At 35.4% G+C, this 13,780-nt stretch overlaps 1 protein-coding gene across 2 annotated transcripts in view; it reads left to right on the top strand.

Annotated features, from left to right (window-relative positions):
* The first annotated feature begins 861 nt into the window (after nt 1-861).
* The window catches only part of LOC101893076 (uncharacterized), a 91,939-nt gene continuing 79,020 nt past the window's right edge, over nt 862-13,780 (top strand). For both annotated transcript variants that reach the window (XM_005181417.4, XM_011293349.3), the window contains exon 1: nt 862-2,502. The gene's annotated coding sequence lies outside the window, so the exon portion shown is untranslated. The remainder of the gene's footprint in view (nt 2,503-13,780) is intronic.

Below are 13,780 nucleotides of genomic sequence, written 5' to 3'. Positions count from 1 at the left end.
CGATCTAGCCGTACCCGTTCTTCCGAATGGCTGGTGTGAACGATAACTCTTGAAGTAAATATCCGATTTCATTTATAATTGGTACACTTAGATCGAGTTTGGAGGTGGACAATATCGTTCCACTTCCAAGTGAGCATTAGATTCTTTTAATGGCATGTATAGAAACACTTCTTCCGGTACCTCCTTCACAAATGGTAAATATTTGGAATAATTATTACGCTGAAATGAGCATCAGATTCATTCCATACTCGGCACATGCGAATATTTCGACCAACACATGATCTGGTATTAAGCTGGTGTACAGTAGACCATCCCCTCTGGTATCTCCCCGCAAATGGCCACCATGGATGGTGTAGTTCAAACCTTTATGGTACGTCAAAAAAGGTTTACATAAATGGTCAAATAAATTGAACAAATTCAAATATCACATATAATTCGGATGTGTTTATCGATCAAATTCAAGCTTAGCCGGTTATAAAATTTCCTCGGCTAATACGCTCTTAGATTTTTTTTGTTTCACAGTGCATTGTTTTTAATTCATTGAACTTACCCTAATGTATGAAAGTGGAAAATTCCCCATTATTCATATATACATTGGAAATAAAAATCTAGATAACTCAATTGCAGATAAAAATATCTATAAACCGGCATTTATAGCAGCAAACGAGAGAATATATTCCCATACATAACTAAAAATTTTATTTCAAAAAAACTAGAGCGCACATGCGCATTTGAATTTTCCATGAAAAACAATCTCATCTCTCCCTAACAAAAGGTACCATGGAAAATTATAGCAAACTGCTGGCTTCGCTCAGGCAAAAACAAGTAAACAGAATTTGGGTTTAGTATTGAAGACGGTGACTGAGAGTACGTTGCGTATGAGCGGATTTAACGGAAAATCTACTGAAACCAGATTCATATTTTTGCATGAAGTGAAACCAAAAACGTCTGCATAACAAATAATAAAAATTGTAATAAACACCAATAAGCGTTAATTTATGCCAGAAAAGAATGTTCACGAAAGTGTCGTAAAAGTGGAAATAACAGCTCTTGAAGTAGAACAACAAAAGTGAAAGAAACATAAAATAGATAACAATTGTAAAAGTGAAATGTGGAGGCTTCAAAAAGCAAAAGCATAAAAGAATAAGAAAAAGAAAAACAGCAACAAAGTTAATAATACCTTGGTAAACATAAGCGTAATGCTGCTGCTGCTTCCAAGATGGTGATGATGATGATGAAGATTGTGTTCGAAGAGAAATACACAAATATTTGCCAGAGAATGGCCTAAAGTAAACACACATCTCTTGCCAGTGAATAACACAAAAAAGCAGATGCCAAAGAATAATCAGAAAAAAAGTTCACCGGCTGTAAATGAAATGAAAAAATAAATGTATTTTGAAGTTTAACTAAAGATTTTTTTGAATTGAGAAAAGTATTCCAAGAAGAAAAAGAATCGATAAGAATTGTTTGCTTTTGTTTGGACCTTGGCCAAGGGTGAGGACGAGACACAGTGTAAACACAAATCCTTTTCCATTCCTTTTCATTTCTACGTATCTAAACAAATATTTAAAAGCAAACATAAATAAGAGCCCCAACCAAAAAAAATGTTTTGTGGAAATGGAATAAAATAGAAAGAAAATTAAAAAAAAAAAAAAATAAGTAAAGAAGCAAAACAAAACAACCACGACAAAAGTCCTTTAAAAATATTTGTAAAGTGCGAAGAGAAACCAGCAAAAAAAAAAAGTTTACCAACACCAAAACATGTCAAGTATGAAGTTATAGTTGTTTTCCATTTTTTTTTCGTTGCGAAAACATGTGAGAGTACACACAGTAACAATAATAACAGTAACAACAACAGTAACAGCAGCAACGGCAACAAAAACAACAAACATACAAAGTACACTTGCCTGCGTTGGCATCAAGTTTGAAAACAAAAGGGAAAAATAAATGTTATGCATGTGCTATCGAATCGGGTCAAAAGTTCGCAAAAATAGCAGCAGCAGTGGCAACAACAACAACAGCAACAGCAGCAATGCCAAAAAGTGAATAAAATACAGATGACTAACATTCAGCTGTTGTTGTTGTCTTTTTTGGAAATCGTTATCACAGTTGTGCACGCATACAACCCACCCACACGACCACCCAACGGCCAACTCCCACACCCATACTCAACGAAAACACACACACACAATGACTGTGCTTTGTCTGTCGTCTCGATGTGAATTCCTTGGCAAAAAGGATATGTGATAATACCACTAAACACCAAGTAGATAGGTGAATTTGTTTCCAATACAAACGATTATTGTTGTTGTTGTACTTTCTTGTTCTTGGCTTTGACTAGAATAGTTTCTTTTGCGACAGTGTTCGGTCTGTGAGCTTGGGCGTGTGTGCGTGTGTGCATGTGGATGACATGTAACTACAAATCTTAGCCAAAATAAGGACAACGACAACAGAGGATACTGCTGTAGCTGTACAGCGTGTGAGTGTGTGAGGTTGCTTGTGGTACGTATCGTCTTATGTATGTATGTCCCAATGTTATTTTGAAATGGCAACAGTAGATTTTCCAGTAAAAGGATTTTTCAAATGCTTCTCTAACAAGATGAAAATATATGAGATTATCATCGACGAACGGTTAGTTTGGTAATATTTTTACCCAAACGAAAAAAATATGTTTTGCTTGTTAGGTGGTTTATTTCCCCTTCGAAGCTAGTTCGGGTGTATTGTGATTAATGTTTTATATCGAAAGTAAATAAAAATGGATAAGTAAGTTCTCTATGAGAACAATGATGGGAAGTAGATTAAAATCATGTAATGGGTTAAAATAAAACAAAATTTGAATTTTTAAGACTTAATATATAGTAAGACACTGTTGGAGGGACAATATGAAAACGTGGTAGAATGATGATATGCATGTGACCGTCTGCTTGTCAGTTTTGCCGACAATTATATACCCATTATCTATGTCTTATACACAGATCATGTGAGACTATTGCGGAAATGATACTAAGAAATCATTTTAATGAACGTTTTCATTCATCATTTGATTTCCTTTCTTCGGAAATCACTAAATTTTAAAGAAATATACTTCTTTATTACATTTCATTTTTTAAACCCTACACATACATAGTATGGAGTTAACAGGGTTGCCCATATTCGACGGACCCATTTTTTTTTTTTTTTTTTAAATCAAAGAAAAAAATAAAAATTTGGCGGTTGCCAATGTTAATCATTTAATTTGTTCCAAATAGATTTGTTTACATCAATTTTTGAGTATGATATCTCTCAAATGGCCGCCTCTGGCGTTGATGACGTATTGTGCCCTTTTTGCTGCATTTTCCATCGTTTTTGCCAACATTTCGGCCGAAATAGCGGCCATTTCTTCACGAATGTTGTCCTTGAGCTCTTCTACGGCCCTGGCTTGTTAACGTAAAACTTTGACTTCAAATATCCCCACAAGAAGAAGTCAGGCGGCGTCAAATCGGGCGAACGCGGTGGCCAGTCCAAATCACCACTATTCGACATCAAACGGCCCGGAAACAAATTCTTCAGAAAATCGATTGTTCTGCGACTTGTGTGCGGTGGAGCGCCATCTTGTTGAAACCAGAACTGCCTCATACGCTTTCGACGAATAATTGGCATCACAAAGTTGGTCATCATGTCGCGATAACGCTCCTGATTGATGGTAACAGCATGGCCATTTTCATTTTGGAATAAAAACGGCCCAATGACCGTTTTTGCACTAACGCCGCACCAAACTGTGACTTTTTCGTCATGAAGAGGCACTTCTTGAATCTCCTGAGGATTTTCAGTGGCGTAAAAACAGCAATTTTGCTTATTTACGGTCCCATTCAATGTGAAATGGGCTTCATCGGACATGATAATTTTGTTTCAAAATTGCTCGTCATCTTCGGTCATTTCGATGACTCTTTGGGCCCATTCCAATCGACGAGGCTTGTCCGCAGGCAACATTCATTGCGTCAATTGAATTTTGTACGGGAACAAATGCAAATCAATGCGAATAATCCGTTGAAAAGTAGACCGAGCCATGTCCAACTGCTGAGAACGGCGTTTTTGGGATGTTCTTGGGGACCTCTCAACACTGGCTCGTACGGCAGCGATATTCTCGGCCGATCGCCTTGGTCGACTTTTATATGGCCTCTTCGGATTAGAAAGAGCCTTACCAGTCGAAAATTTTTCGTATGAACGCTTAATGGTGTTCCTAGAAGGCGCACTTCTCACATTTTTTAATGTTTTAAAAGCACGTTGAGTTTTCACAATTGACTTCTTCTGTTGAATGTAAATTTCAACTATTTCAGAGTGCTCGCGTGGTGTGTATTGGTTCATGGTAAAAATCTGCTTGGACTGACGCTTCAAACGTGGTATGTCATTAAGCGATGTGACATCTCTGTCAAAAGTTATGGCGTTGCCAGATGGGTCCGTCGAATATGGGCAACCCAGTATTTTAAGTTTGTCATTCAGTTTGAAATTCGATTATTAATCGAAATAATCACGAAGTATATTTTTATACGTGAATGTAGAATTCACACTATTGTCCACGTTTTCCTATAGCCGCTATATAACGGTACATTCCCATATTCGCCATTTTGATCAGTTTAGCCGCAGTTTCTAACGTATTGAAAAAAAAATTCCGTACTCACAGCTCACAATGGGTTCTACCTACTGTGGCAGAACATAGCCCTCACATAACGACATTTCTCTCTATTCGGTAAGCAACACTTTCTAACGAAATTAATTAAAATTCGATATTTGAATCACATAAAGGGTTCCCTACAGTTATTGCAGAATTTCTTTTATATAGGTCATCGTTTTTCCATCACATCCTCCCGATATTCGGTATTTTGATAACTTTAGCCTTACTTTTTGAACTGTTGAAATTTGGATTTCATGTTTCTATTGACAGAAAAAAAGAACAGACATATTTTTAAAGAAGTAAGCAAATGCTATCGTCGTGCGGAGCCGACCATGTGATACCCTACAACACTACAATATGGTCTTTATAGAAGTCCCCTTATGTCCAAATCCATTTTGGAAGATTTCGCTTTTGAAATTATGTCAGGGGGAACTTCCCTTAGCTTTTCGAACAGGGACAGGTCAGGATCTTTTTTCTGTTTTTGGTGCATTTGAACCCCTAAATATTATGAGATCATATCCAAAAGCAAGAGGCCCTTCTGTATCTCCAAAGTTAGACTCATCTATATGATTTGTTTGCCTACGATATTTGGCTATATTAGTCAACGAAATCAGCAGAAAAAACAGAAGTTCGCTTTTGGTGTATTTCGAATTGCAATCTGTATACAAAACCCCAACCTGTGTTGTAAGGGGAAGAAATATTACAAAATGTACACTTCAATATTATAAGTCAAATTTAAAAAATCGCATGCGATAAAAAATATGAAAAAATAAAAAAATGTCACAAAATACTACAAAATCTATTATAACATCATTATTGGCATATTTTTCTGCGACTTTTTTAGATTTTATACTTTTATGTCAAGAGGGCATTCTCAATTGACAAATTTTGTCAAAATCGGTCCAGCCATTCTTGAGATATAAGCATTCCATCTAACATTCCTTTCCTTTGTATATACACATTGTATATATTTCGCTATATATATCCGATATATTTACTATCGGAATCTACTTAACGGTGAGAATTGACCTGTTCGTCTATTTGTGATTTAGCCGGGAAAAATCAAACTTATAATACCCCCAACACATATTGTTGTAGGGTATAATGAGCTCTTTTCCAACTGGTGAAATGTATTAGAAATTCGGCCCGGCTGAACTTAACTTTTTATACCCTCAGCCATATGACTAGAGGGGATATATATTATTGGATACGGCCAAAACGTGCATAGGCGAAATAACGGTTTTAGACCCTATGTCTCTTTGAACCAAATCCGTTTCAATACATTTGGAGACGATCTGGCGATGTTAGTCCGTCCGTCTGTCTGTCTGGCTTGTGCGCACTATAACTCTCGAAGGGTGTATACGATTTGATCCAAACTGGGTATATCGAAATATTAATATCAAACTTAAATCGAGTTCGGAGATGGGCAAAATCGGTTCACTTCTTCTGGTACCTCCACCACAAAAGATCAACATTTTCACAGAAAATAATTTACCACATAACACGAAAGGATCATCCAATTTTATGCAAGCGTTGCAAATCCCAATATTTGTATCGGTTCTAGGTAAGGTGTGAAAATCTAATATATTGGTTCAACATAAACCTCCCACACAAAGGGTCAAAAATTTTGAATTATTATAACACCTATAATATGCGAAATAAGCATCCGATTATCTCCAATTTTCGCACATCATAGTACTTCTACTAACAAAAGATTTCGAACATGGACTATGTCGGTCCACCCTTTCAGGTACTTCGCCCACAAAGGGTTACAATTTTGAATAACCATAAAGCTCTTAAAACTCGAAATAAGCAACCGATTCCTTTCAAATTTCACACATACCAATACTTCTACTTAAGCAAAACCTGGTGTGAAGATTGTAGATATCAGATCACTCCACCTGGCAACTCCACCACAAAGGGTCAAAATTTTGAATAATTATAAAGCATATAAAATTTGAACTAAAAGTCCGATTATCTTCAAATTTCGCACATTTCAATATTTCCACTAACACAAGGTCACTGATTCTAGAATCTCCGCCACAAAGGGTCAAAATTTGGAATAGCCATTAAACACATAACACGTGAAATGAACATCCGATTACTTTCAAGCTCTGTACATCCCAATACTTCTATCAACACAAGATGTGTTGTGAAGATGGAAAATATCGGACTGGTCCCTCTGGTACCTCATCCACAGCGGGTGCAAAATTTTAAAATATAACACTCACATATAGAGTGTCGATATAAAAATGGCTTCCAATGTGGGGATTCAATGTTTCTTTTTTTAGCACTTTAAATGGTGAAGATATGATATTGGTTTGAAATGGCGCCCGACGTGGGGATACATTTTGTGTTTTGTAGAGATACTGATTTTATCATAAAAATGGCTTTGATTTGATGATTCAGTGACAGAGTTACTATGGGAGTGGAAGTAATGTGTGAGAAAGAGGATTATATGATCACTTGAAAAATGGCACCCAATGTCAGGATTCAATATTTCTATTTTTTGCAAATGTCTTCGATTTAATGATTCAGCAACACGTGGGTGGCGATTTAACGGGTTTTCTTTTTACACTTTAAAGGGCGAAGATATGATATTTGTTTGAAAATGGCGCCCAATGTGGGGTCTAAATAATATGGTATATCTTCTATGGAGACCCTGATTCTATCCATTTTATAAAGGAAAATTAATTTGGCCCGTATCAAGTGGAGGTGGGATTTATGTGATTAGTAATAAAATGGCGCCCAATATGATTCTTAATAGTTTAAGTCGAGTAGTCGATATAAAATCCAAATATTATACGTTTAATAAATAATGGTCCACTCTTCGGAACCTCTCCCAAGAAGGTCTAATAGGTCTAATTTTGTGCAGATCTGAAACAATTTTGACTAGATTTAAGATCCCCCTAAAATTGAAAATCCACATAATAAACGCAAAAGTTGAATCTAATTACTCATATTTTAAATAATCGCCATAGATCTGGATCTAACATCTTCCAAGGACGTACAATCTAATACCCACATCGCTTTTTCGGAAAAAAAATTTATGATTCCGATATATATCAGAGGTGCGCCCATAATGTTTTGAGATTATTTTAATTTTGGTAATTTCTGGCATGCAATTGTGGTTCATTTCACTAGCTAAATATTTTCCGATTCTCTTCCAAATTGCTTAGCTTCAAAGTTGTCCTAAACTTTAACCTCATAAAAAAGTCCATGTATATTGGCCCTTAGTTGAAAAATGTAGGCCGGCTCCAAAATCTAGAGAATTTTTCAGGGTTTGGTCTATTTAAACCTTACCCTATATTTTATATTTTTAACAATGGACCAATTAATTTTTTGAAAATTGTCAAAATGTCGCCAGGCGTTTTTGAGTCATAAGCGGTCTAACTAACATTACCTCCTATAATATATGAAATTGTATATATTTTGTTATACATGCAATATCTTGGAAACGGTCACTTCTGACCTTTACAGTGATGTTGGCCGTAAAGGTCAGAAGAGAACTTTTCGTGTATTTGTGATTTCCGCATATTCGCATTTTTTTACAAAAAAGTTATGGTCCTTTTACTTGCTAAATATTATACGATAACTATTCGAAATGATAGGCTTCTGCCCAGCCCGCCATGCAAAATCAATAATATTTTCTGTTTTTAGTCTATTTTAACCGTAAATAAATATTTTTCGATCATCTCTCTCAACAATAGGCTTCTACTTTCACCATAGTTTAAAATTTCCATTCCATTGTCATTCCACACCAAATTATAAAATGGTAATTTTTTTATTTGGTATATAATTTTTTTGGTCATTTAACATTAAAATATTATTTCGGGCATATGGCCACCACCCGTCTTATTTTCACAAATGTCATTCTGGGGTCGCATTTTCGATCAGGGCGTATTTAAGCAATGACACCATGAATACTGACGTTAATCGTTGATGATTCGTCAACATATCCCCAGAAAAAATAATCGAATGGCATCAAATCCCACGAACGCGGATGCTAATTAACCGGTCCATTTCTTGAAATTATGTTGTCGTTGAAATGTTCAAAAAGTCCATTGTTTCTCTCGCATAATGGCAATCAACCCATAGACCACACCAGACAGTACCTTAATAGGGATGAATTGGTAATTCTTGCTTCAAATACGGCAATTCGTATTAATTACGTTCTTTATGGTGTTTTCAGATAAACGCTTATGTGCACCATTAAATTCACGAAGTGAAAGCGTTCTTCTAGAGTTAAACTATCCATGACGACTTGCCAAACAATATTGAGTAGAGACGTCACTTAAAATTTTCAAAAAACGAATTAAAAATTTTTGCCGACAAATATTTGGCTGTACCCTCAGCCAATATTCGATTATTTCAATATAAGGGTGTTTTTTTTAAGCCCGATAGAACTTCAAAATGTACAAAATACCGCAAAAAAAAATAAATTTCAATCAAATTTTTTTTTATTCGAAAAATCAATATTTGACATTAACATTTGAAAATGATTTCGGGCATGTGGGCACCGCGGCTGTTCTTGACGAAGTGCATTCTGGACGTCCAATTTTTGGCCACTTTTTCGAGCACTGCTAACCGTATGTCACGAATAACACGAACAATGCTGGCCTCCAAGGCTCCCCAGGAAATAATCGAGAAGTATCAAATCGCACGACCTTGGAGGCCAATTGACAGGTCCACTTTTCGAAATCAACTTATCTCCAAATTTTGATTTAATTTTTTTTTATTTAATTTTTTTTTGTTTTACTTTTTACAATTTAAATTTCTATCTAGCTTAAAAAACACCCTGTATATTGACTTATTTTATGATTATTCAAATAGTTGACCCTCTATGGTGCAGGTTGAAATGATGACCATTTGTGGGTGAGGTACCAGAAGGAGTTCGCAGATATATATCATCTTCGCAACAGATTTTGTGTTAGCAAAAATGTTTATGTGTAAAATTTCAAAAGAGTGGGATACTTATTTCGGCGTCTTTGAGCGTTTTGTTTTTCCAAACCTTGAATCCTATGTGGGTGAGGTAACAGACTTAAAAGTCCAATCTCTAAAATCTTTGTAACAGATTGATGGAAATATTAAGATGTACCAAGTCTGAATGAAATCGAATGTTAATTTCACGTTTCATGAGCTTCATGGTTATTCAAAATGTTGACCCTTCGTGGGGGAGGTACCAGAAGGAGTTCGCCGGTACATATCCAATTTTCAGAGCAGATCTTTTGTTAGTATAAATAATGAAATGTAATGTAATGAAATATGAAGAAAACCGGATGCTCATTCCGTATTTTATGATCCTTTTGTTTATTCAAAACTTTGACCCTTTGTGTGGGAGGTACCCGTAGAAATGGCCCAATCTCTTCCATCTTTAGAACAGATATTGTGTTGATGATATTATTGAGATGTGCCAAGTCTGAATGCAATCAGATGTTAATTTCGCGTCTTTGGAGCTTCATTGATATTCAAAATGTTGACCGTTTGTGGGGAAAGAACCAGAAGGGACCGATAAATCCCATTTTCAAACCAAACCTTGGGCTAATAAAAAATATTGCGATGTGTCACATTTTATAAGAGTTATAATTATTCATAATGTTGACCCTTTGTGGTGGAGGCACTTGATGGAGTCGGAGCTAAATCGCATTATCGTTTCTTTTTCTGTGCAGCAAAATATATATTTTTTTAAATTTCGACCTCTTATGGCGGAGGTACTTGATGGAGTGAACCGATATAAAAATCTTCTATAGTGTGGTACTAGCTTTGGCAAGAATATTGCGATATACTAAGTTGGGAGTTATCAAGCGCACCAAGCGTCCAGATAGACAGACTGTCGAACACGAACATGTATGTCGAACATGAACATGCTGCACTTATTTCGCTGTCCAGCCAAGCCTATTCACCTAACTCCAGTCTCGTTATGGACACAACCCATACAGGTTGCATCGTTTTTGCGACTGGACTTAGAGGTATAAACTGATTGAATGGAGTCAGAAAAATGGAAACCGAACGAACACAGATGTATGAGTTGCTACAACAACAATAGGTAGACTGTCAGACTAGATCGACTCTGAATGTCCTGAAACGTATTTCGTCAACATAGACGTTTGATTTCTAGGTAAAAAAGGGATATTGTTCTAGGGTAAAAAAGTGATAGTTCGTATTATGATATATACCTCCTTTAGCCAAAAAACTGATTGCTCTTAACCTATTTGGTATTAGATTAGGGTCTTCGAAATAGAACCAATTTTAAGCATGCTCCAAAATCTTTCAGAACGACATTAATCAGGATTTTCCATATTTGTGATTCGTACCAAAAATTTATTAATATTGTAAATTATATCCTTTGAGAAACTGACTCGTAAAATCACAGTTTATTTAGTTAAAAATCTTAATTTGGTAGATGGCACTGAATGGGGCCAATATTGACAAGTTTTCATAAAAATAGAACCTCTGAAACAATTATTGTAGCGAAACGCAGGAGTCACCCTTATATGGGGCTATACCTAAACGCGGATCGATGTAGCCCATATTCAATGCCAATTTTAAAGCTACAAAAAAAGTAAAATAACCTTCCCTAGATTTTAACATACCGCAATTTTTCATTGAATTTATCAAGCGCATACCTTTCAGCTTGTTTCCTTACTCATACAATCTTCAACGCACCATTTCGTTGTCCACATCCCGTCTGAATGCATAATAAACTACAGTAGAAAAAAAGTTCCTGTTTTTAATTTAACTTTTTAATTCGTGTTTTTTGATAAAAACAAAATGTGAATAGCAAAAAGTCGCTCTAAGCTAATTAATTTAATTATAAATTCCAGTCATTTTCTAACACAACTACAAACGTTGTTTTTCCCCACTGCCATTGTTCTAGATTTAATTAAAAATATTATGATATGTGCAATGAATAATGTATATTGATAAATTCCATTGGTTTCACCAAATACCCGGCAACAATGCGAGCACTGTAAATCAATTCCCTCCCCCACTACTCTTTGGCATTTTTATGGCTAGATTTCATTAACATTTCTATGTTCTACCGCATTAGCTTTGCCAATGAGCCATATCCTGCTCAGCAGAAGGCATGCCATGCCATCGCCCGCAAATGTTACAATGGCCACCATTATTATTGTTAATTGTTATTGTTTTAAAAAAAATGAGGCAACAGCAACATTGAAGTGATTAAAATTTAATTTTACGAAGGAGCTGGAAGAGAGAGGAGTAACATTTTTTTTAGGAAATTATTTTAATGTTTTTTTTTTTTTTTTTTTTTTTTTTTTTTTGAATGTAAAGGAAACAAAGAAGTCCACATGGAATGTTGAAAAACAGACATTGTTAATAATTTCTGAAATTATTGTCTATTTTTCTAGTAATTTCCAGGAATTTGAAAGAAAAATAAAAATATTATAAATTGAAACAATTATATTTAAAGTTAGTAGAATACCCAATGGTTACTATGAAGAATCGGCGAGCTCTTTTTTTCCAAGAGATGTTCAGCAGACTTAAAACACTAAATATAAAATCAAAACCAATTAATTGGAAATTGCTAAAACGTATCAGTCGGTTTTGCTGACATATGTATAGCCTCAGACAATGTCTGTTATTTAAATATATTTTGACTTCTGGTATGATTATTGAAATTGTTGCCTCTCTATGGAGTAGGTTTCGGAGAAATAGGCAAATATTGTCCAGTTCGTATCGGATCTAAATATATATGATATAAATATTGTGGCTTGCCAGATTTGGAATATGTGATAATTTTTTAGAAAATGTTAAAATGTGCGTGATGTACCAGATATAGTGGACCGAAGTATTCAAAATTTCGACCCTTTGTGGGGGAGGTACCAGAACGTCTTGTATTAGTCGAAATAATGCATGTGTGAAATATGAGGAGAACGGGATGATTATTTCGGATTTTATAATCGTTTTTTTAATCAAAACTGTTACATTTTGTGGAGGAGGTACCAGAAGGAGTGGACAGATATCTACCATGTTGAAACGGACCTTGTATTGATGGAAATATTGAGATGTACCAAGTCGCAATGGAATCTGATGTTAATTTCGCGTTTTATGAGTTTCATGGTCATGTAAAATGTTGACCCTTTGTGGAGGAGGTACCAGAAGGAGTGAACTCATGTATCCCATATTCGCACCAGACAATGGGTTCATAAAAATATTGTTATGTGTGTAATTTGAAGATAATCGGACTCTTACATCACATTTTATAACATCTTTAATTATTAACAAGTAGAAAAGCTGTAAGTTCGGCCGGGCCGAGCTTTTAATAACCTCCACCATTTGGCACAAATTTGGCAATTTCCAAAAAAAAAAAAACGAAAAAAAATCCGTTAAAAATTCTGTTAAAATCTTAAAAATACCGAATATCGGGGGGTACGGTATATGGTGGCTATACGAAGACGTGGACCTACATGGCTCATTTTCTGTTTTATGCTGCACTATCTATTACGAACTTCAAATACCAAATTTGGAACGATTCCGTTAAATAATGTCGCTAAAATCATCCAAATACCGAATATCGGGAGGTACCGTTATATGGGGCCTATATGAAGACGTGGACCTACATGGTTAATTTTTTGATTAAGGATGTAGTATCCATTACGAACTTCAAATACCAAATTTGAAACGATTCCGGTAAATAATGTCGCTAAAATCATCAAAATACCGAATATCGGGGGGTTATATGAGGGATATACGAAAACGTGAACCTGCACAGATAATTTTCTGTCCTAGGCTGTAGTATCCATTACGAACTTCAAATGCCAAATTCGAAACAATTCCGGTGAATAATGTCGCTAAAATTATCAAAATACCGATTATCGGGAGGTACCGTTATATGGGGGGTATATGATAACTTAGACCTACATGGCCCATTTACGAACTTAACCTGTCTACCGGCAAAATATATATTTGTGTAAAATTATCTATCTCAATTTGTTCGAAAGATAGCGTGATTACAACAGACAGACAGACAGACAGACGGACATGGCTAAATCGTCTTAGAATTTTACGCTGATCAAGAATATATATACTTTGTTGGGTCTGACATGAGTATTTCGAGGAGTTACAAACGGAATGACAAAATTAATATACCCTCCATACTATGGT

The sequence above is a fragment of the Musca domestica genome, unplaced genomic scaffold (genome assembly GCF_030504385.1).
Source record: "Musca domestica strain aabys unplaced genomic scaffold, Musca_domestica.polishedcontigs.V.1.1 45, whole genome shotgun sequence".
In the NCBI taxonomy this organism is placed as follows: domain Eukaryota; kingdom Metazoa; phylum Arthropoda; class Insecta; order Diptera; family Muscidae; genus Musca; species Musca domestica.
Note: the sequence above shows the minus strand (reverse complement) of the source record. Positions and strands in the feature narration are given on the sequence as shown.